This window comes from Myxine glutinosa, chromosome 4, assembly GCF_964187855.1.
Source record: "Myxine glutinosa chromosome 4, kmMyxGlut1.1, whole genome shotgun sequence".
Classification (NCBI taxonomy): Eukaryota; Metazoa; Chordata; class Myxini; order Myxiniformes; family Myxinidae; genus Myxine; species Myxine glutinosa.
In genome coordinates, this window is record NC_136264.1 from 98533000 (window position 1) to 98557036 (window position 24037).

Genomic DNA, 24037 nt, shown 5'->3' on the forward strand with positions numbered 1-24037 from the left:
AATGTTCCCATCACTAAAAACTGAGCATTTTTGAGAAATTTGCACGCAAAAATATACACTTCCCCAGCCAGAATCTAGCATGATGATGTCATACTGAATGCCTTGACAGACCAATCACAGATGCTGTATCTGCAAGTGTCACAGAATTGGCCAATCACAGCCCTTGACCCATGCAGGTAAGCTACCTGGGCATAGCAACGGCATGTTGCATGCACATTATTACTGGTGCAAGAGAAAAGATTACTTTGTTTTCGGAAGTTAGTTGGCAAAAATTCATCACAAGTGTTCATCAGTGGAAATCTACAGATACCAGAGAAGTTGAAATTCCACAAAATGCAATCAATGCTTTTGGATTGGAGCTGGTTAGAGCACCAGAAATACTCGATGCCGTTCCCTGTCAAGCCGGGTATCATCGCAAGTGCTACATGCGATACACTGACAAGTGCAAGATCGAGAGAGCGAGGAAGAAGCCTGCACTCGTGCCTCAACGTAGTGACCAATGTAAGTAAATATATTCTGATATGTGATTGTGTTATATTTTCAATAAAATGAGCTTATCCAGCATTATATCACCACATTTTGCGTGTTGGTTTGTTTGGTCTACAAAATGCAAAAGCACAATCCACCCACATGCCCCATGTACTGAGATCTGTGTAGTGTTTATTTTGATCGTACAGTTCATATCAGTGCTACTGCTAGCCTAGATTATTTGGTTTTGCTGCCCCACTTACTTCTGTGCTAGTTTTTAAAATTCTCTTTCAGAAATATTTTGGTTCCTACCAAGATTTATGGGATATACCCTGGAGATTTTAATTTTAGTTCCTGTTACGTTTAAATTTCATGGCTAACTAGGTACGGCATAAGTTAAGCTAGAGAATAGAGTTTACAGTTACCAGCCACCGTATCGTGAACATTCTATGGGTTACCAGCCACCTGAAAATTTGTTCAGCTTGTTCTCTTATTCCTCCATGTATGAAGTCAACAATAGTCATATCAATTTGTATTTATAGAGAAGTTTATATCACATATTGTTGACATCATACATGCAGGAATAAAAGAACAAGCTGAACAAATTTTCAGGTGGCTGGTAACCCATAGAATGTTTACGGAGGCTGGTAACTGTCACCTCTATGTCTGACTGCAATGAAATATGAATTTTGTCACGAGTCATGTTAGGTAGCTCCACGGACCATCCTGTACACCTCATTATTCATACTGACAATATTATCTGGATACAGGACGCTTGTTTGCCTTAGATAATCTAGACCTGTAGATGTCAGAATTTCCTATCATACAACTAAAAATGATTTAATTATTTTTGAAGGGTGTGTAAAGTTGTAAACTGTGTATTTCTTTTTGTTTCTCATTCCTCATATTTTTCTTGTTTTCCCACTGCTCTCCCTACTGGTCCCCTTTCTTTAATGCAGCTGATGCATCTGCTGAACATGACCAGGGACAAGACGAAGTGGCTCCCAAGATCAGACTTCTGCGGTCAAAGACATCCCATTCCAGGGCGGCAGGCTCAAGATCCTCCCATCTACTGCCAGTATGCTGTCTCATTTGCAAGAAAGACAAGAACATTGTAGAACCACACAGCAGAAAAAGAAGAAAGGAACAGTTGGTTCATTGTGAGACTATAACAGCTGGTAAGCTGGTCACTGCAGCTGAGATGAGGAAAGATGAGGCCCTCCTCATTAACATCAGAGGGAAAGGCCTAGTAGCCATAGAAGCTAGGTATCATAAGAGCTGGTTTAAGTCTTACACTAGATGCAAAAACAATGTGAAAAACCCCTAAGAGGTTTTTTTGTATGACAAGGGGTATAAATGTTTTTGCCAAAGAGTTGTTGAAGAGAGAATTGTCAAAAATAGAGGAATTTTGAGGTTAACAAAGTTAAATTACTTGTTCAAGAAGTGTGTAGAAGAAGAGGAGGGCATGAAAATACCATCCTACAAGACATACAGCCTTAAAGGAAGATTACTACAGTCATATCCATTCCTCAAATTTGTCAAGTCATCAAAAAGTAATGAAAGTGATCTTGTGTTTGTTGAGGATCTTTCCACAGCAGAGATTGCAGGGGAAGCAGTGAACGACTCATCGGAAAGTGCTGACGATACAGACACTGACACTGATGTCAGAATGGGTGCTACAACCAGCAGGATTACAACTCAGATGAAATGTAGACCCCATGTACCACGCTGCTCTGGCACTGAAGAATTCCATTAAAGACAAATGTGATGCCATCCCCCTCCACTGAAGTGGCCACCAAGTTCCAAGGAATTGACTCTACAAGCAGCACACAACATAGTTCCAGATGAGCTGTTCAATATCCTGGCATGGACTACAGGCATCACAAGTGATTTCCCCCCACACGATTCGCGTGTAAATGTAGATGATTCCAGCAGTAAAAAAATTGTATCTGTGTGTCAGGATATCATCAATCTTGGAATGAAAGGAAAGCAATTAATGCCAAAACATTCAGCTTTGGCAATGTCTGTGCGTCATCTTACCGGTTCAGCTCAGTTAATTGGGCTGTTGAATGGCCTGGGACATTGTACCTCAAATTCAGCAGTCATAGAACACGATACAGCCCTTGCTGAGTTGCAGCTCAAACAAGGAGATGAGTACATCCCACCGAAAATCAAACCCCACATACATACTACATTCGTTTGGGACAATAACGATTTTGGGGAGGAGACTTTGTCGGGAAAGGGCACTACTCATAATACCAATGGAATAATAATTCAGCATGGAAACCAGCTTGCTGCAGAAGAACCAGAACAGCATTCTCTAGCAAGATCGAGAAAGAGATCCCTTCAGCCACCCACTCCAAATATTGAATTGTACACTGGAGGACAGAGGGCATGTCCAGAGCCGTATGGTGAGGGTGTATTGGTAGAGCTCACACATTATGTGCAGATGCAGGAAGATGCACGAACATTGGATGATGCCTACTTTCTTTGCAAGGTACCAGATTCCAATATTGACACCCTACCTGGATGGACAGGCTTTAATACCATTCTACAGAGAGATACTATCCCATCAATATCAAGCATTGGATTTCTTCCAGTAATCGATGCTAGTCCTACTAACCTCAGCACAGTGAATACAATTCTGCAACGAAGTATTAGCATCGCGAACAAGCTTGGCTTAGAGCAGATTGTCGTAGTCATGGACCAGGCAATTTACGCTAAAGCTCAGGAGATCTGTTGGCAAAATCCTGTCTTCATGCAAAGACTTGTACTTCGAATGGGAGAGTTTCATACAGCCATGACATTCATGGCCTGTATTGGGAAATGATTTTAACGATGCTGGTCTACAGGACATCCTCATTGAATCTGAGCTAGTTCCAGCAGGTTCTGTTAATGGAGTGTGCAGTGGCCATCACTACAATCGCAGTGTGAGGAGTCACAAGATCATTTGCGAGGCATTGCACAGATTACGATGGCAAGCTATCATCGAAACTCTGCCAGATGAAGAGCAAGACCTTGTGTTTTGCAATGCTACAGAGCTGCAAGCTGCATTTCCGAGGGAGTTTGACACCGTTGTGAAGTCTGAAGGAATCAGTTGTCTCCTCCAGAGGTATGCAGATTTTGTGGAGAAGAACAGCAAACAGAACCTGACATTCCAGTACTGGAGTAGATACATTGACATGGTGCAACAACTACTACTGTTCATCAGAGCAACCAGAGTTGCTAGTTGGAATCTTCACCTATCGAGTGTTCGCTCTATGATGCCATGGTTTTTCTCCTATGACCGCGTCAACTATGCACGGTATCTTTCTGCATATTGGCTTGAAATGAATAGCCTATGCGACGATCATCCAGACATTCATGGTGAGTTGCAGAATGGAAAGTTTGTGGTTCAGAGGCAACAGGAATATGGCTTTGCTCAGGTTGCCTGCTACCAGGTGATAGAACAGACAGCCAACCGTGATTCCAAAACCAAAGAAGGTCTGACTGGATTTACTGTCAACAAGGGTGCCGCTCAAAGATGGACTTTGACCCAACATGAGAGAGCTGGAATTAGCAGGCAGTGTACAGAGATGGCTGGTCATAGAATGTCTGCAAGGACCCGTATTGACCTGGTAGTCAGGTTCACTATGTTAACAAATATAATTTCTTTCAAAATTTTGGGATTAGCAAACCTGTACATTTTTGGAATCTTCAGAGCATGGAGAATCTGAAAATCAATGTTGGCATTTGCACAGACACCTGCATGGCCGCCATTTTGGATTTTGAAAATGGCCGCCATAAAATACATATTTTGCGCGATCTCGGCTTCTAGTCAACCTAGAGACTTAATTAAATATGCTAATCCTATGTTTTCTGGGTCAAGGAATCCAATAAAGGCCTCAAAATAGTGCTCAGGATTATAGAAAAGCAACAAACAAAGGTAATTGAAAACCATTGTCTTTATATTTGTGATATAACTGTATTACATTATACATGATTTTGCAAGTCCTTTGTAGTTATAGGTTGTTATAGGAAGTTATAGGTAGTATCAGATTGAACTATAAGTCCTATACACAGGATCTACGAGGTCTATACCATTCAGGAATATGCTTTTACAGATCTTCATCACTGTCCTGAGTGTCATTTTCGCAAAGGTTTCTACGCAAATGTCAACATTAATTTTTGGATTCCTCATGCTCTGAATATTCCAAAAATGTATAGTTTTGCTAATCTACCAAAATTTTGAACGAAAAAACATAGTGAACCTGACTATGGATGAAACAAGGAAAATACGAGATGAGAAAGATGTAAGAAGTGTCATGGATACTATTATTAACATGGTAAATTCCTTTGATACTTCTCTGGAATCTGATCAGCTATATCATATTACCTCGGGGAAGGTTGCATCAACCCAGGTGGTGAAAGATCTCCAAAAAGCCTATGAGAAAGGAGAAGAAGCATTTCAGACCTTTTGTGAGAAACGACTTCAAGCCTCAGACATCAGCTTTCACGATCCCGTCAAGAAGATGAAATTGAAGACATTCAAAGACACAGGCAAGCCTACAGTATCAAACGTGAAGGGGAAGGAGATTGCTCTTAAGGCTGACAGGAATCTTTTTGCTAGGTTAATCGTGATTGATACTGTTAGGAAGCTTGATATTGAGGAGATGCTAACTCATTCACTGGGCCCATTACCATTGCCTCTTGCGAACTATGATGGATCGCTCATCAACACCAACAAAGCAAAGCTCTTACACTTCATGGAGAAAGCAGTAGACCCACTTCCTACCATCAATGCTATCCCAAGTGGTTCAACATGGGTTTGGGATGCCATGGCACTGATTCAAGTTCTCAAGCCACCATCAACATTTGGCCAGTTTGCTGTTCAGGTACTTTCATGCCTAGTGAGACAAGCCAAAGTGTATAAGTCAAAAGTGGTGCACTTTGTCCCTGACAGATACCATACCAAAAGTATCAAATGTGGTGAGAGAAGTAGACGGTCAGTAGGAGGAACGCAAGTCATGAAAATTTTCTCTCCTGAACAGAAGATACCAAAACAATGGTCAAAGTTTTTGTCATGCGGTCAGAATAAGGAGAATCTGTTACAGTTCCTCTTTGAATACTGGTGCAAGAATGCAATGGAAGTCATCGATGATGTAAGACTCATTGTAGGACACGGGGGTGAATGCCACGCTCTTCGTCAGAATAAAAAGAAAACAGACCTCGAAGTTGTCGCCATTCAATTTCTCTTCACAAATCAAAAAGAAGTGGACACGCGACTTTTATTGCATAGTGCATTTGCAGCCAGATCAAGTGATCATGTGATCATCAACAGCCCAGAAACAGATGTGTTTGTGTTGTGCGTTGCATTCTGCCAAGATATTGATGCTAAGCTATATTTCCCACACTGGAAAAGGAAAGAGCAAACGTAACATTGACATCCAGCAAATCTTCCATCACTTCCCCTTCTCTCCCCATCTTGTTTTCCGCTCCCTCTTTTTGTATATTTTGTTTGTCTGGTTGATTTGTTTGTGAAGTAAATGTTAGCTCTTTCACGAGCCTCGATTCAGTATACAAAAAAAAGAAAAAAGGAGGTGTGCTCTGCTCTTGTGGGATTTCACTGCTTTTCTGGATGCGACTCAGTGAGTGCCCTGTATGGTATGGGGAAAGTGAAGGCTGCCAAAATCTTAATAGCAAGTAAAGAGCACTGTTCCACATTTGAGAAGTTGGGAACAGCTTTTGAGATTCCTGAAACTCTCTATGCAGGACTTGAGATGTTCACTTGTGCACTCTATGGCCAGACTAACTGCAAAGATGTGAATCAGGCCAGGTGTCAGATGTTCAAGACAGGAAGATGTGTAGAGAAATGTTTGCCACCTAATAAGGATTCATTGCACAAACATATACAACGTGCAAACTATCAGGCAGCAATCCATAAGCAATGTCTTGAGACCATGCCAAACATTCCATCTCCAAAAAATCATGGATGGAAAGCAGATGGTGATGAGCTAGTGGTCGATTGTATGAGGCTTCCCCCTGCACCTGCAAGTGTTATGGAGTTGTCACACTGCTCATGCAAGAAGATGCAGTGTTCACAACGGCGATGTTCTTGTTTGGCCAACAAGCTTCCTTGCACAGACCTTTGTTCTTGTGTAGGGTGTGAGAATGTTTCAGTTTCAGCAGAGGAACTTGAACACTATGAAACTGACACCCCTGACTCAGAGGATGAGATATAGTTTGTTTGATTTGTCTTCATCATCCTTCACCGTGCAATGACTGCTTTTGTTATTTTGTTTCGTTTTGTCTGAGGGAAAAGAAATAAGGGAGGAAGGTGATTTAGCATAGCCCCATGTAGGTGTTTCCTTTTTGCTATTTTTAATAGAATATCAAAGTTAATACATACTGGTTGTTCCACACAAAATATGAATTATGCACATCATTTTTTTCTCAATTATTATTCATCATTTGATTTTGTACTATTCTATTGAAAACCTTGAAAAATGATATTCCTAGCAGTATATGATTTGTAACACTTTGTTCTGTGACCAACTTTGTACGCAATGTTTTTGTGGAAACATTTAAGCTACATGTACTATGTTAATGATTGGTAGAAACAAAAATAATAGACTTGTGTGATTGATTTCCTCGTAATAGTGTTAAATAGTGTATGTTAAATAAATGTGTATGTTATAGTGTTAAGTGTATGTTAACAAGTGTATTGTTACAGACACGACTTTGATGTTATGGTGGGCCGAGCGGAATGGCCGCCGTGTCCGCACAAGTTACCCGATTATACTCGAACCTTGTCCGAGTCGCGCTATGCTAGGTCAATGAAGGAAAAGGACACAACGGCTGGGTTAAAATGACACGACACCAAGGGTTCAGGTCTCAAGACCTCCGGAGGAGGTTATATTAGGGCGGAAGGTCAGATTACAACTACAAGAGGGACAGCATAGGAAGACAGGCACTTAGACACACTTATCTTATTCCCTGACAGACGACAGATAAACAGGACAAAAACTGACTCACACGGGGATTGATGGCAAGGAAAGCGGGCCGTCAATGGCTCAAGGTGCACCGTTCTCGGAGGGGGTGCACCGTTCTCGGAGGTACTGCAATACCGGGTCGATGCGTGGAGCTCGCTCAGCGCTTGGAGGTCGCGACTTGTCTTCTTCAGTCGGGGGCGCATCTCACGTCACGTCCGGTAAGTCGCTGCGTATATCCGGCGGGGAGTGACACGCCCTCGGCTCGTTAGCTCCGCCCCAGATGGAATCGGCCCGTTGCTTCTCATTGGGTGCGTGCGGGGGGGGGGTTACCGGCTCCGCCCTTGACGAGGGGCTGACAAGGAGCCCCTTCGTGGTAACCCCGTCGGAGCGCATGGTCAATGGCGGCTAACCGAGCCGGTGTGAGGACGCACACTCCCCCGCGCCGCGCCGTTGTTGTAGTTGTTGTAGTTGTTGTTGTATGGGGAAGAAGATGGGAGGAGGTATGGGAAGGTCCTAAACTCACTACTGGTGCCATATAATCACATTCTGGTGCAACGAAGAGTCAGAATTAATGGAAACGAGTCCTTAACTGACATAGACTAAGAATAACTAGCAAGATGTCCTATAGTTGTCTACGTGAGATGCGGTGAACCTGGGCACGACATTTAATGGGGGAAAAAGGGGAAGGTCGGTTCTACAGAGTGTTATTTACAGGCAATGGGACTAGGGAATGGGGGATTGGGGATAGTTGGGGAGTATTGGGGAAATAGGGGAGTATTTACAAGCGGATATTGAGGCCAAATGCCATATCCGCAACAGTATGTTAAAATAGACCAATAGTGTTAAAAATTGTTTTAAGGGGTAAGACTTGAAGATCATTTCATCATTACTGGATTCATTTCATCATGACTTAATGAAATTGACAAAGATTGCTTCATTGCGTAAATGATGACCAGTTACAACCTAAACCTTGCTTTTAAATGTTCTGAGAAATATATAATGCCACATCATTATAAATACTTTGCAGGTTTTAACATAATATTATGATGTATGCTTCTTTTCAGTGATTGACATTATCACGAATTGATGATTTTTATAATGTCTTCAGCTTGTATTAAAGACACCAACCAAGACACAAGTTACTCATTGCACTGCACGCAGTTCGTTTGTAACATTACATGTACGAACACTTAGATGTGAGAGGAGAGTTACGGAGAGAAAGGACAAAAGGAAAAGAAAGAGAAAGAGGGCGGGGGGCGGGGGGGGGGGGGGAGAGGGAGTGGAAGGGAAAAGAAAGTGCCTGTGTACGAGGTATGAAATAGGAGAAACAAAATTTAGTAATTGAAAACTGTAAAAAGAGGGAAATATTTGGTAATAAAGTATGAGCACAAGCGAGGATGGTACTGGGTGTAAGTTTTTCAAGCAAACATTAAACTGGATGAACAGAGATATAAAATAAATAAGGGGTATGTTTTTTCTTCATTTAAACACGTGGTTGTGAGATGTTTGCATTTTAAACTATTCTGTTTGGTGAAAAGATGATGGCAGTGGTGTTCCAAGTTAGTTTACTACCCGCTATGAACTGTACTAATTTAGCCATTGATGTCTCCCGTAATTCATTGTGTAAGACACTACAAAGACCCTCTCATCAACATTTAACATCATGTTATGGATGTGTTTATATAAATGGAGTCTTTTACAAGTATTTCTTCTGCCCATTTGTTACATTTCTGTGCTCTAAACCCACAGAAAATGCCTATGTGTCACCGTTGCTAGGGTAAAATTACCTTAGCAACCATTTCTATGTATTTCTTTGTTTTTTTGTGAAATTCTCAGTAACACTCAATTTTCAAGCTTGGGAACATTTGATTTTGGGTTCAGGCACATATGAGGAATATATTAAGGAAGGTTTCAAGTAGTCCCCAGGAGGAGACTATGAAACTCAAAAACTAAGCAGAAAAATTAGGTTCGGCCCATGGTCTATTTGAGGTAAAGGAGAAGATGGAAGGGGAATAAACTCCAGAAACAGATTTGATCAGATGCCACCAGGATTTGCAGGAGGGAGACAGATTTGAGAGTTCAGTCTTGAGAGTGGAAAGACATTGTTTCCTGGCTCTCCTGAGGGTAGACACACTTGCTCTGAGCTTTGTGAAAGGAACTGAGATTACCTTCATTTGGATTTGCCTTCCATGAGTTGAAGGGAAGTTGTTTCAGGGCAACTACCTCACCACAAGATTCAGTGTACCATGGATGGTAGGACAGGAATGAAAACTGAAGACATGATGGGATAAATCTGTGCATGAGAGAGAGAGCAATTTACTTTGGAAAAATTCCCAGGATGAGTTGATGTCAGAGGCAGGAGAGATGGGAGACTAGTCCAGATATTTGAGGGCTGCTTGAAGACCATGCCAGTCCGCCTGAGTGATATACCAGACTCGTCGACACTTAGGAGGCTCTCTGAAAATGGCCAGAAAATTGTCCACTTTAACAAGCAAATTATCAAATTAACCGATTGGAGCAGATGAAGAACAGCAGACATTTGCAGGGATATATTTAATAATAAAAGGCAGTGTCCATCCGTCCATCTGTCAGTCTCCTCCGTAACTCCAAATCCATGAAACCTAGTGGCCCCAAACTTTGCGTGCATCCACCTGTACCTCTGACAGATTGCAATGATGAAACCTGGGTGTTTGGGTGTATTACAACACCCTTTTCGAAGATGATTAACAAGGTGCTCATAAGAAAAAACCTCAAAAAGCCTTACCAATATGGCGGCCCATCATCTTGGTCAGCCCACTGTCACTCACTGGGTTCTTAAGCCACCATTTTCTCGGCTTATTCAAACGTGCCTTGCCTTGGAAACACGATCGATTTACCATTACATATTTGAAGGTTATCATCAAAATCTGGATTCGGATATGAGGATTGGATCTTGTAAACTAAATAAATGTCCAAATCTGCAGTGAAATCTGACAAAATTTACCATATCTGGGGTTTTTTTATAACTAAGTGTATATATTGTTGTGTGACTACCCTGTGGTGAAAACCGCAGGGTGACATGGATGACTAAACGAGCTTTACTCCCAGGCATTCAATCCAAAATGACAGTATTTGTTACACGCGAGGGAAAGGAGGATGACGAGCTTACCTTCACGAGTCCACACGACGTCCTCGACCATGCAATAAATCAACTCAAACCAACACGGAATTAAAATTTACAAAAATACCGGATTTATTAAAGAAAATGCCGGTCACAAAATAATGCACGATAAAACTATCCGACTATAATTCACCAAATGTCCGTCTGTCTGTCCGTTCGAAGGTACCGCAAAAACGGCTGAACCGATCGCAGCGATATTTTGGGTGGGTAATGCTGGGATCTCCTGCAGTAAAATAGGGTATATTGTTTTTCCAATTTCAGCTTTGGCCCCCAGCATTTTCAGGTTTGGACTCCCGCATAACATTATTTTCCCAGGTGCTGCACAAACGGCTGCACCGATCGGCTGCCCCACTTGGCTGCACCGATCGGACTCGGTGACCTCGGACCGAGTTTTTGGTGAGGTTTTGGTGAGTTTACCTTTTATAAGGACATGGGTTGAATCCCTGCTTGGGAGAATGCCAACCCCCTCCCCGCCATCACGGTCATCTCTCCAACTCACAATCCCATGAGATATGCGTAAAGGACGACCCAAAACCAATTATCTTCTTTTTGATTCGCATATAAACATCATTAAAAGTAAATAATGACCTCGGCCAAAAGTTCAAACGACGTGAGTTTAATCTCGACATGAGAGAATTCCACATAGCTATTTGGGCGGTGTATACACTAACAGATCGCTGTCTCCATCGATCTTGCCAAGGCCGGAACAACCTATCGGCTCAAAATCCTTTTAACTGTTGACTTGGTAGTTTTTACAATGAAGGAAACATTAACAATGTTGTGAAAAGTTTAATTTGTGATTGGAGTTGTGTTGTTTGGAATGAAAAAAGAGATATCGAGTTCAAGTAAATGACGACATGCCATGATGGTTTCTACTTTCTAAACGTGAACTTCGCGGATCGCCATATGCAGATTCGCCACCGAACCATGATCGATGTTTCTATACGTGAACGTACCCGTTTGTTTGCGAACGGGTACGTTTTTCATGGAAGTCCTTCACGAACTTGCTGTCCATGTCTGACGTGCGACTGAGGGTGCTTCAGGAATGTGGAATTTATTGGTTTCATGCTTTAGCATTCGCCGTATCTGCATTGCCTGTTTGCTTGTGGCCTCCCACCCATGCGTAGCATGGGTATCTCACTAGTATTTCTAATTGGAGTGCCCCCAGACAGACCTGAATACAGACAAAGGTAACTATAACTGGAAAATAATTATGTGTGATTTGTGGCACTTAGCTCTCAGCTGCTCTTGAACCTCGTCGGAAATCATCAAAACCCCTCGCGTCCTTGGTGGCAAAACCACAGGCTGCACTGCCATGTGGGCGAACTAAGCCTCGCGCACCCTTGTTCGCCCAGCCGAGCTAGTCTTCATCGTCCATGCACAGGAAACCGCAGTTCTCCGTCCGCAGTTCCTCCTCCTCATGATCACATGGAAGATGTCGGAACATGACTGTTCACCACCGGATTCAGCAACTGAGAGATACAAAATCGTGGCTGCTCCCAATGAATGTCCCTCGCTCAAGAGCACACTGTATATGTCCCCGCTCTTTAAGAATGTCCCTCACTCCGGAGCTCCCCAACACATGAGAGAAAGCCACGAGGAAAGCGAGAGAAGAAGAAAGACAAAATGTCGGGACACGACTGTTCGTGATGAATCTCCCTTGCGCAAGAGGAGAAAATGTCAGCCGAGTGTTCCTTTATAGTCAAGTCTCTGATGTCATCTCATGACGTCTCCGTGCCTGCTCCTATCAGCGAGTTCCATCTTACCAGTCCTTGCACCAATCAAATCCCGGACCAACCACCGCTCCTCGAGGCGTGGCCCCACGGACCCTGCCTGATTGAGGTGGTGATGTAGCGGCTGCGGCACCAGTGGTAGTGTTTGATGCCTGGTTTCCGGTTGGTTTTTATTTAACCTAATAATAATTTAGTTATTAGTACCGCAATTTGCGGTTTAGTACCACAAAAATGGCTGAACCGATCGCAACGAAATTTTGGGTGGGTAATCCTGGGACCCCCTGGAGTAAAATTGGCTATATTGTTTTTCCAATTTTACCTATTTCCAATTTGTCCAATTTTCCAGTTTTTCCAAACATGATGGAATAATATTTACCGATATGAACAGTGATGTGGCTTTTATTGAAATTCTACAAATAGTTTAAATTTTGATGATTTGCATGTGATATTATTTAACGGATGTTATATAAATCGTTTAAAATAAAAAAAAACCTTCAATTTCTGATATTTTGCCTTTTCATTTGGGCCTCCCAATTGAAGACCCGCCCATAGGACGGGTACCGTTGCTAGTTATTATAATTGTTTAACTTTAAAGAAAGAAGAGTTTAGAAAAATGAATACGATAAGGAGTTAAAACATCAATTATATTCAGAAGAGGTAAATAAGAAAGCTCTTGGAGCTTTTGATAATAAGAGGTTTATTTTAGAAAATGGAATTCATAGCCTCCCTTATGGTTATAAGTGTTAAGATAAATATAAGTGATAACCATAAGTGTTAAGATAAAAAGGGGGGGGGGGGGGTTAGGAATTTTAACGGGCTACCGCCACCTTTTTTTACTGATATATAAATGATAGAACCAAGCATTAACCAAACCAAAGAGTGGAGAAAACAACAACCTTGGTATTAAAATGGAGAACATCATGAATGTGAAAAATATCACATTCATGTTATTTCTTATAAGAAATAACGGGGGTAAAGGTAAATAAAACAAATAAGCGAAAAAATTAAAATACGAATAAGTTAGAGGCTCTTAGAGGCAACATCCTTGAGTAGACTGAAAACTTTGATGGTGCCAAGAAATCTATGGGAAAATAATTTACTATAATCTCAAAATGATATGTGGTTCGGGAAGGGGTTAGATGAGGTCGTTAAGAGAGGTTTATCGTTTCATATTATCTGAACAGCGACATCTAGAAGCAAATTCTAACATAATATTTATCAATATTTTAGATGGTGATTCTGCTTTTAAGAAAATTAAGCTATTACCTAAAAATTAAACACAAATATTCGTTGGGTCTCTGTACGAGTATAATGAAAAATGGGGAGAGTTAATAAGTTAAAAGAGGGAGAAAAAGGGTGTAATTTTTCAGGAGAGGGGGTTTGAGTCCATAAGTTTCCATAATGTTCCCCATTGACTTCAATGTTAAATTTAATGTGTCCTAGAACCCCGATTCTTCCTCTGCTAATGGATGGCATTAAGTGGGTGCCGGATGGTAAGATATATTGATGGAAGGCACCTCAATACTTTATCTTAGCAAGATGGTCATCAATGTATGATATATAAAAAAAACACTTTGGATTATACTCTGAGACAATGTCAGATGACTGAACTTAATATAGTATTTATAATTCGAAAAGTCTCTGTGTATTTGTTTGTGTGTCTGACTTTTATGCACTCCTGAACTGCTGGCTGGAATGGGTTTAAAAATGGTGGTTGTACTCAGTGCCTGAAAAGTTTTAAAGAGGAAACAAAAAAAATCATCGTCTGGCAGTTCAGGACCGCAATTCTCACGATGCAAATGTGTATTGTATAGCACCGCTCCTGGTGAAAGGTGGTATTACAAGTCATACAAAAATACGCTGATTCTCCATCTGAAAAACAAATTTATCTACATTTATTATCGTCTGGAAGTTTTTGCTGATATTCATCACAATTCATAATCAAGTTTACATGTTAAAAATTTAAAGTTGTGTTCATAAACAAAATCAAGTCAAATGCGACGACATTAAATAAGGCTAAATTTGTATGTACTAACCGTAGACCATCCATGCAATGTGAAATGTGACTACAAGTCCTTAACTCTCCCCACCCCAACCACCCCCATCCCATAATCCATAAACATAACAATATATATTAATACCTATGTACAGTCACGTGAAAAATTAAGTTTACCCCATGTAAAGTTTTGACTTTTTCAACATATTTCAACATACAGCTATTTGATCTTCATTTAAACAGTATCTACAGATAAAGCTGATCTAATTGAACAAAAAACAATGACAAATTTACTTTGCAATAATTTATTCAACAAACAATTAACAGAGATGCCATTTCCTTCTGTGGAAAAAGTAAGTACACCCTTGCCCCTAATAGGTGGTATTGCCCCCTTTGGCAGAATCAACCTCAAGTAGGCGTTTCTTATAACTGTCTACCAGTCTCTGACATCGACTGGGAGAAATGTTTGCCCACTCCTCCATGCAGAATTCTTTCAGCTGTGTGATGTTTGAGGGGTTTCTTGCATGCACAGCTCGTTTCAAATCCCCCTACAACATCTCGACAGTATTTAGATCCGGGCTTTGACTTGGCCTTTCCAGAACCCTCCAATTTTATTTTTTCAGCCATTCCTTGGTGGATTTACTGGTATGTTTAGGGTCATTGTCATGTTGCAAAGTCCACTATCTGTTGAGCTTCAACTTTCCGACAGATGGCCTCACATTATCCTCAAGCACCCTCTGGTACAATTAAGAATTCATAGTGGATTCTATGATGGTGAGATGCCCAGGCCCTGATGCAGCAAAGCTGCCCCAAACCATAATATTTCCACCACCATGCTTTACAGTTGGTATCAGGTTCTTGTGGTCAAATGCTGTCTTGGGTTTTCGCCAAACATGTCTTCTGGTACTGTGGCCAAATAGCTCTACCTTTGACTCATCTGTCCAGAGCACATTGTTCCAGAAGTGCTGGTCTTTGCCTCGGTGTTCATTGGCAAACTTTCGTCTTGCCCTGATGTTCTTTCTGGACAGCAAAGCTTTCCTCCTGGCACACCTCCCATGTAGATAAAATTTGTGCAGCCTCTTTCTTATGGTAGACTCGTGCACTTTGACATCAACAGTGGCAAGAGCTACCTGTAGGTCCCGTGATGACATTCTGGGGACTTCTTTCAGCATCTTGCGGTCTGCTCTCGGGCTGAACTTGCTGGGGCGGCCTGGCCTGAACAAGTTGGCAGTTGTTTGGAATCTTCTCCACTTGCAGATGATCTTCCGGACAGTCGAATGATTGATTTCAAATTGTTTGGAGATCTTTGAAAATCCCTTTCCAGACTCGTAGGCATCTATAACCTTCTTTCTGAAGGCCTCAGATAGCTCTTTTGATCGAGGCATGGTGACGCCACACACTTCAACAACAAAGAGCAAACCAAACTAAATGTCTGAGGTTTAAATAAGACAGGTTCCTCCAAGATATTCTCTAACGATGTTCTAATCATTTGCACCTGAGGTGGTGCACCTGATTCTAATTTTAGTTATTACAAGTAGTGATAAATGTAGGGGTGTACTTACTTTTTCCACATGCGAAATTTGCATTTATGTTTATTGAAATTATACAATGGACTACAAAATGTAAATGTCTCATGATATTTGTTATATTATATCACCGTTATCTATCAATATTGTTGAAATGAAGATCAAATAGCTGTATGTTGAAATATGTTGAAAAAGTCAACACTTTACATGGGGTATACTTACTTTTTCACGTGACTGTATATGATGAGATGAGATGTTATTTGTGTGGAGGTTTAGGAACGGTGCAGCATGCACTGAGTGCATGCTCAGTAGCATTGGCAGCAGGACGATACAGGTGGCGACATGATCAGGTGCTGGCGGTGGTGGTGCAGATGGTGCAACAAAAGGTGCTGAGGTCGAGAGAGAGAAGATGACTATATATATTGTTGCGAATATGGAATGTGGCCTCCATATCCGCTTGTAAATATTCCCCTATTTTCTCCAATACTCCCCAACTTTCCCCAATCCCCCATTCCCTAGTCCCATTGCATGTAAATAACAATCAGTAGAGCCGACCTTCCCCTTATTCCCCCATTAAATGTCGTGCCCAGGTCCACCGCACCACACGTAGACAACTTTCGGACATCTTCCTAGTTATTCTTATTCTATGTCAGTTAAGGCCTCGTCTCCATTAATTATGACTCTTCGTTGCACCAGAATGTGATTATATGGCATCAGTAGTGAGTTTAGGACCTTTCCCATACCTCCTTCCATCTTCTTCCCCAACAATTACAACAACAACAGAGATGGCGGCGGAGCGGGGGAGGATGCGTCCTCACACCGGCTCGATTCGCTCCAGACCATGCGCTCCACGGGGTTACCACGAAGGGGCTCCTTGTCAGCTCCTCGTCAAGGGCGGAGCCTGGTAAACCCCCCGCACGCACCCAATGAGAAACACCATGCCGATTCCACGAGGCGGAGCTAACGAGCCGAGGGCGTGTCACTCCCCGCCGGATATACGCGGCCACGCGCCGGATGTGACGAGAGATGCGCACCCAGCTTGGAGAAGGAAAGCCACCTGCGAGCGCTGAGTCAGATGCGCCCCCAGCTTGAGCAGACAAGACGCCATCCGAGCGCTGCGACCTCCCCGCATCTCTGGACTGGACCGAGTCGATTCTGACCTTTGAGCCCAGGTGCACCTGGAGCCATCGCTACCCGCCTGTCCTTTCCATCAATCCCCGTGTGAGTCAGCTTTGTCCCGTTTATCTGTCGTCTGTTGGGAATAATATAAGATTGTGTCTAAGTGCTTGTCTTTCTATGCTGTCCCTCTTGTAGTTGTAATCTAACCTTCCGCCTTAATATAACCTCCTCCGGAGGTCTTGAGAACTGAACCCCTGGTGTCGTATTGTGTTATTGTAATCCAGCCGGGTGTCTTCTTTTTCTTATTGAGCCAGCATCGCGCGACTTCGTCAACGTCGAGTATAGTCGGGTAATTTGTGCGGACACGACGGCCATTCCGCTCGGCCCACTTTAACATCAAAGTCGTGTCTGTAACAATTGGTGTCAGGAGTGGGATTCGAACCTGGGACTAAATTTGTTAGGCCCAAATTTTGGAACACCAATTGTACTATTAGAGTAACAATTGGTGTCGGGAGTGAGATTCGAGGCCCGACCAAATTTTGAAAAAAAAAAAAACGAATAGAGGAAAAAAAAAATTTGGTGAAAATTTGGAGCGGCCGAAATTCGTTTTGTTTTACAAAACCCGAATTTTGAAAGTCGCGCTATGGCGGATCAAGACGGCTGGGGTCCGGTAGGGGAGAGTGAAGCAGGGTCGGTCCAGGACCAAATTGAGGGACATGAGGGACATGAGGAGAGCGAAACAGCGGGGGTAGCAGACGCGCGAAATGGCGCCTCGCACATAGCTACGGCGGCCGCACCCGCTGCACAAGTGGGAGGGATGGCCCAGATGCAGGTCCTCATGGAGCAATTTATGGCGCAAATGCAGGCGTCCCTCAAACTGCAGAGTAACCAATTGGGGAACCGGATGGATGCTCAGGGTGAGCGATTGGAGGGCCAAATGAGGGTTGATAGTGGGCGATTAGAGGGCCAAATGAGGGGTACCGGTGAGGGATTAGAAAAGAAATTTGAGGGGTTAGACAACGGGATAAAAGAGGTGAAACATGGGTTAGAGGGGGTAGAAAATAGAATGGCTGCCCAGGAGAATCAGATAGAGGGAGTGAAAAATGGGTTAGAGGGGTTAGAAAACAGTATGGAAGGCAAATTGAGGGACATGAGGGACCAAGCGGAAAGGGAAGTTAAACAAATGGAGCAGCAGATAGAGGGGGTCAGAATGGGGGTAGAAACCAAACTGGATGCTCACAGGGAGGAAATGCAGCAGATGAGGGTGGCATCTGGGCAGGAGATGCAAGTGATGGGAGAGGAGATCAGAAGAGGAGTGAGTGAGGAGGTCGGAGGAGTGCGCGAGGAGGTGAGGCACTGTAAGGAGCGCATGGAGAAAGAGGTGAGAAAGGGGACTGTAAAATTGCAAGGTGGTATAGAGGAGTTGACGCTGGGAGTAGAACAACTGACAGTGGGACAAAAGGAGTTGGGGGACCAGGTAAAGAAGAACACAGCGGTAATAGAGGGTTTAAAATCGACACAGAAGGAGATGAAAAAGGACGTAGGGGTAATTAAAAAAGAGTGTCAGACGGTACATGAGGACCTGACGAGGAAAATGGACAAGGTGGTAGAGGTAATGGAGGTTAAAGAGCGGGAGGTGCGGGAGCACATAGAAAAAAATAAAGTGGAGTTAGAGGAAGAACTTAAAGGGGCGCACGAAGAGATGAAGGAGATGAAGCAAAAATTAGAAGAAGTGGAAGAAGGGATGAGCGAAATTAAGAAGCGACGGAGAGAGGATAAGAAAGAGATAAAGGAGGAAGTAAAAGAATTGGTCCAAAGTCTGTGTTCGGATCGTGATGATGTGCTCATTAACCGGATGAGGGATTCGCAGGTGATGGAGGAGAAGCGAAGAGAAAGAGGACCCGGTGTAAGTGGTGACCAATATGGTCGTGCGTATGATGCGCCAGGGGATTTAATGAGCTTGGGGGTCGAAATAGACCCGGGTGTTCGTGAGAGGCCACTGGTGAAGTGTGTGACAGGTCTGGTGTGCGAAAGAGGAGGTGTGCGAGAAAGTCCGACTCTGGGGTGTGTGAGGAAAAAGTGTGTGCCAAGGAGTGAGGGTGTTGGCGAGAATGAGTCGGTCGTAGCGCGTGTGCGAGGGAGCACATGGAAGCGTGCTGTGGTGAGTGTTACAGAGGGTGTGACGGGAGAGTGTGCGCGAGGAAGGTGTGTGACGGACAGGTGCATGGGGAAAGAGTGCGCTGTCAAAGGCAAGGAAGAATGCACACCTGTGGTGAGTGTTACAGAGGGTGTAACTGGAGAGTGTGCGCGAGAAAGGTGTGTGACGGACAGGTGCATGGGGAAAGAGTGCGCTGTCAGAAGTAAGGAAGAGTGTCCACCTGTGGTGAGTGTTACAGAGGGTGTAACGGGAGAGTGTGCGCGAGAAAGGTGTGTGACGGACAGGTGCATGGGGAAAGAGTGCGCTGTCAGAAGTAAGGAAGAGTGTCCACCTGTGGTGAGTGTTACAGAGGGTGTAACGGGAGAGTGTGCGCGAGAAAGGTGTGTGACGGACAGGTGCATGAGGAAAGAGTGCGCTGTCAAGAGTAAGGGTGAGTGCGCTGTCAGGAATGGAGGTGAAAGTAGTGAGAGTGACATGGAGCGTGAGTTAGTTGTGACAGGTGAGCGAGGATGTACACCTGGGATGGAAGGATGCACACCTGGAATGGTAGAGCGTGAGTGGGAATGCACGCTGGAATTGGTGGTGAGGCACGTGGTTGGGTGTGCGAATGAGGGCACACCTGTGATTGTCACAGGGGAGGTGACCGAGGAGGGGGTGCGAAGCGGTGTATTGGTGAGGTGTGCGACCAACGAATGTGTGCCAAAGTGTTCGGTGGTCAGGTGTGTGACCAAGGCTGTGAGTGGAATGAGGGTACCTGGGTGTGTAAGGAAGGGTACGAGGAGCATGGGCACAGCTGGATGTGTGAGCAAGGAACGGGCTGCGGGGTGTAAGCATGCAGGTGAAGCATCGACATTAAACGGGTTAGAGGTTAGGTCGACTTTTAGCCGAATCGGGCCCTCGGTGCGTGCTGGGCCTCGCTTTGAACGGCCGCGTCCGTGCTCCACTAGGCGGAGCGGGCGGCCCGATAGAAAGGGTCGTTATGGCGACCACGTTTTGTTGAGACGTGCCGGCAGGTCGAGATCGGGACATTGGATGGCTCCGTGCCGAGATGGTGCGTGGGATCTCGGCCCGGGTAAACCTCCTTCCCTGCACCGAGTGCTGGACGCATCCAGCCGCTGGCACAAAACAACCAGCATCCATTGCTTGGCTTTACGAAACCGGGCTTTGGACAGGGATTGGCGCACAGAGAGGTATTAGTGAGTCGACTGGGTGATGAGGTTAGTGTTTTGGACCCAAAATCAGAGAAAAACAAAATTTGATGATTGGCAAGGGATTGGCAGTAGTGATTGGCAGATGATGGGCAGTGATTGGCAAATTTTTAATTTGTTGCAATTTGATGTGCGAAATTGGTAGTGAGAGACCCCCGATGTGGTGGGATGGCAAATCCACCATCCATCCCTCACAGGGGGGGCAAAGGAGCAATAGCTTATGGGGTGTATGGCAGTGAAAACTAGCCCGGGTGGGTTAGGTTATATTGATAGGGCCCTAGAAGATGACAGTAGGTAACGTTAAGTTTAGTTAGTGACTGATACCTGTAGTGGGGACGCAGGTAGTTTAGTATGGATGATAATGACGAGGGAGCGCAATAGTTTAAAGGGACGACTGGGAAGCGCAAGTTTCAGAAGGGAGTAGTTAGCTGAGATGATGCCGTGTGTGTGAGGATGGAACAGGTGTGATTGCACAGGTGTGCAACTGGACAGGTGTGTGGAGCAGTGTATGAGTAGTGAGTGTGTGGATCAGCGCGAATGCGCTTGGGGAGAGAAGGGTGCAGGTGGCACCAAGTGTGAGAGCACAGGTGTGCAAGTACAGGTGTGTGGAGAGAGTTGGAGTAAGTGGTACGGAGTGGTGTGCATGGTGCGAAGGTGTGGATGGGGGAAGAGTGGACCCCTTTCACGAGTACCCGGGGCGGGTAGTGTAAGTGTTAAGTAGAGGGTGCAGGTAAATTGTGGTTGGATATTGGCACTTGTGGTGCGGTTGCAGAATGGTGTTGTGAATGGGTGCATTAGTGTTGTGGAAATGGCTGGGCGTGTAGCCTGTTAGTGTGTGTAGTTGGTTGGGCACTCCACCACTGTGAGGATGTCGGCCAGGTGAGGCCGCAGGTGGGCTCTGGGAGCCGGTAGTTGTGAGTGGGTGCCTGAGGATCCCGGGTGTGGATCGGGCAGCCCAGTGCCAGAGAGGGCACGGAGTGGGGAGAGAGCCAGAGGGCCTTCCCCTGGTAGTTAGGTTAGGGTAAGGAGCAGGTAAGCTCGGAGGCAACTGCAGTGGTGGAGGTGTGCAGGTGGGTAGACCCACTGGGAGAGGTACACGCCACAGCCCAGAAGTTGTGCGAGGGCACCGGGAGATGAATCGGGGGAGTGAGACCCCAAATTGAAAAGCACCACAGTTTGGCCAATGGGAATTGGTTTTTAGAACCCATAGTGTAAGAGGGCCAATGGTTTGGCCGGAGAAAGACCCCGGGTAGTGTAAAGTTGTTAAAGTCGTTTAGGAGATAGTTAGGATTGATGAACCTGTCGCACCATACGCAGCCACTTGCCTGTGGTGATGATGATGACTCCACACCTGTGTTTTCTTTGTTTGTGTTGCAGAAATGAGAATTGCTGTTGGATTTGTGAGACGCATCACGACGTGGATGAGACATTGGGGTGATTCCATCTCTCCCTCCCTAGGAGGGACTGATGATGAATTGGTGATGGCAAATTTTGATGTTGAGTTGAAAATGGCAAATTTGATCGGTTAGGAGGGAGAGAAGACGAATTTGGTATATGGGAGGAACGGGGAAGACAGTAGGGATGTTTGTTGATTTGTAAAGTAGATGTTTATGGGTAGTGTTGTGTTTTGTGGATACAGTAAGGGGTAAGGGAGGGGCCATGTAGGTTACCTGGTGGGGGGGGGGGGCGTACGATAGGAACGTACCTGTCTCACCTGGTTCCCATGTGCCCCCAGTGTGCATCACCTTACATTGCGTGCACTTTTGCGCCCTTACCACCTTACTCACTTGTTTCTTCTTTTGTCTCCCACCTCCGAGGATCTGGCTTTGGGGTAGAGAGAGAGGAGAGAGAGGTGCTGGCTGCGCAGTTGTGGGCCTGCACTTTCGCTGTTTGCTGCCGGGATCGATACACCATATGGACCGCAATGTTTGTGGCCACCCACAATGGACCGCAGTTCGTTTGCGGCCAAGCACCACCCGGGGATGGACCTATGGGTCAACGTGGCACCTATGCCATACAGGTGAACCACTAATAGTTAACACCACCAAGTGCACCACAAGAAGAGCAAGAGACACCTGCAGGGTTAGGGGTTGTCGAATTTATTTTTATTCCAATGAACAATGGTGACTGCACCGATTGGTGGTGGGGTGGTGCTGTTGATGCTCGGGAAGGGTGCTCTGCACGTTATTAAAGGCCGTCGGCCACAGAGCACTCGTGGGTTGGTGTATCGATGTTGGCAAGCGCGCTCTCTCTCTATGCATAACATCTGCATGTGTTCCTCCAAAAACAGGTCCTGGATCGTAGTGTAAATAGCAGCGTAGTCTTGTAAATAATGCTCCCTACCGGCTGTATGTTTAGTTTGCGAATTCTTTCCGGATTCGGTTATCCTGTGGGTGTGTTTCTGTGAGGAGAAGGGTGCAACGTCGCAGGGGGACATATTTACTCATTTGTGAATATCTGTAAAACTGTCGCACTCAGGGTAGAGTTAATAGTAGAGGGAACTACATTGCGTGCCACACTAAAGTAGGTAAAAATTTATCGGGTCGGGACGCCCCGAGGGTAGAGAAGGGTGCAATGTTGCGAATATGGAATTTGGCCTCCATATCCGCTTGTAAATATTCCCCTATTTTCTCCAATACTCCCCAACTTTCCCCAATCCCCCATTCCCTAGTCCCATTGCATGTAAATAACAATCAGTAGAGCCGACCTTCCCCTTATTCCCCCATTAAATGTCGTGCCCAGGTCCACCGCACCACACGTAGACAACTTTCGGACATCTTCCTAGTTATTCTTATTCTATGTCAGTTAAGGCCTCGTCTCCATTAATTATGACTCTTCGTTGCACCAGAATGTGATTATATGGCATCAGTAGTGAGTTTAGGACCTTTCCCATACCTCCTTCCATCTTCTTCCCCAACAATTACAACAACAACAGAGATGGCGGCGGAGCGGGGGAGGATGCGTCCTCACACCGGCTCGATTAGCTCCAGACCATGCGCTCCACGGGGTTACCACGAAGGGGCTCCTTGTCAGCTCCTCGTCAAGGGCGGAGCCTGGTAAACCCCCCGCACGCACCCAATGAGAAACACCATGCCGATTCCACGAGGCGGAGCTAACGAGCCGAGGGCGTGTCACTCCCCGCCGGATATACGCGGCCACGCGCCGGATGTGACGAGAGATGCGCACCCAGCTTGGAGAAGGAAAGCCACCTGCGAGCGCTGAGTCAGATGCGCCCCCAGCTTGAGCAGACAAGACGCCATCCGAGCGCTGCGACCTCCCCGCATCTCTGGACCGGACCGAGTCGATTCTGACCTTTGAGCCCAGGTGCACCTGGAGCCATCGCTACCCGCCTGTCCTTTCCATCAATCCCCGTGTGAGTCAGCTTTGTCCCGTTTATCTGTCGTCTGTTGGGAATAATATAAGATTGTGTCTAAGTGCTTGTCTTTCTATGCTGTCCCTCTTGTAGTTGTAATCTAACCTTCCGCCTTAATATAACCTCCTCCGGAGGTCTTGAGAACTGAACCCCTGGTGTCGTATTGTGTTATTGTAATCCAGCCGGGTGTCTTCTTTTTCTTATTGAGCCAGCATCGCGCGACTTCGTCAACGTCGAGTATAGTCGGGTAATTTGTGCGGACACGACGGCCATTCCGCTCGGCCCACCTTAACATCAAAGTCGTGTCTGTAACAATATATATATA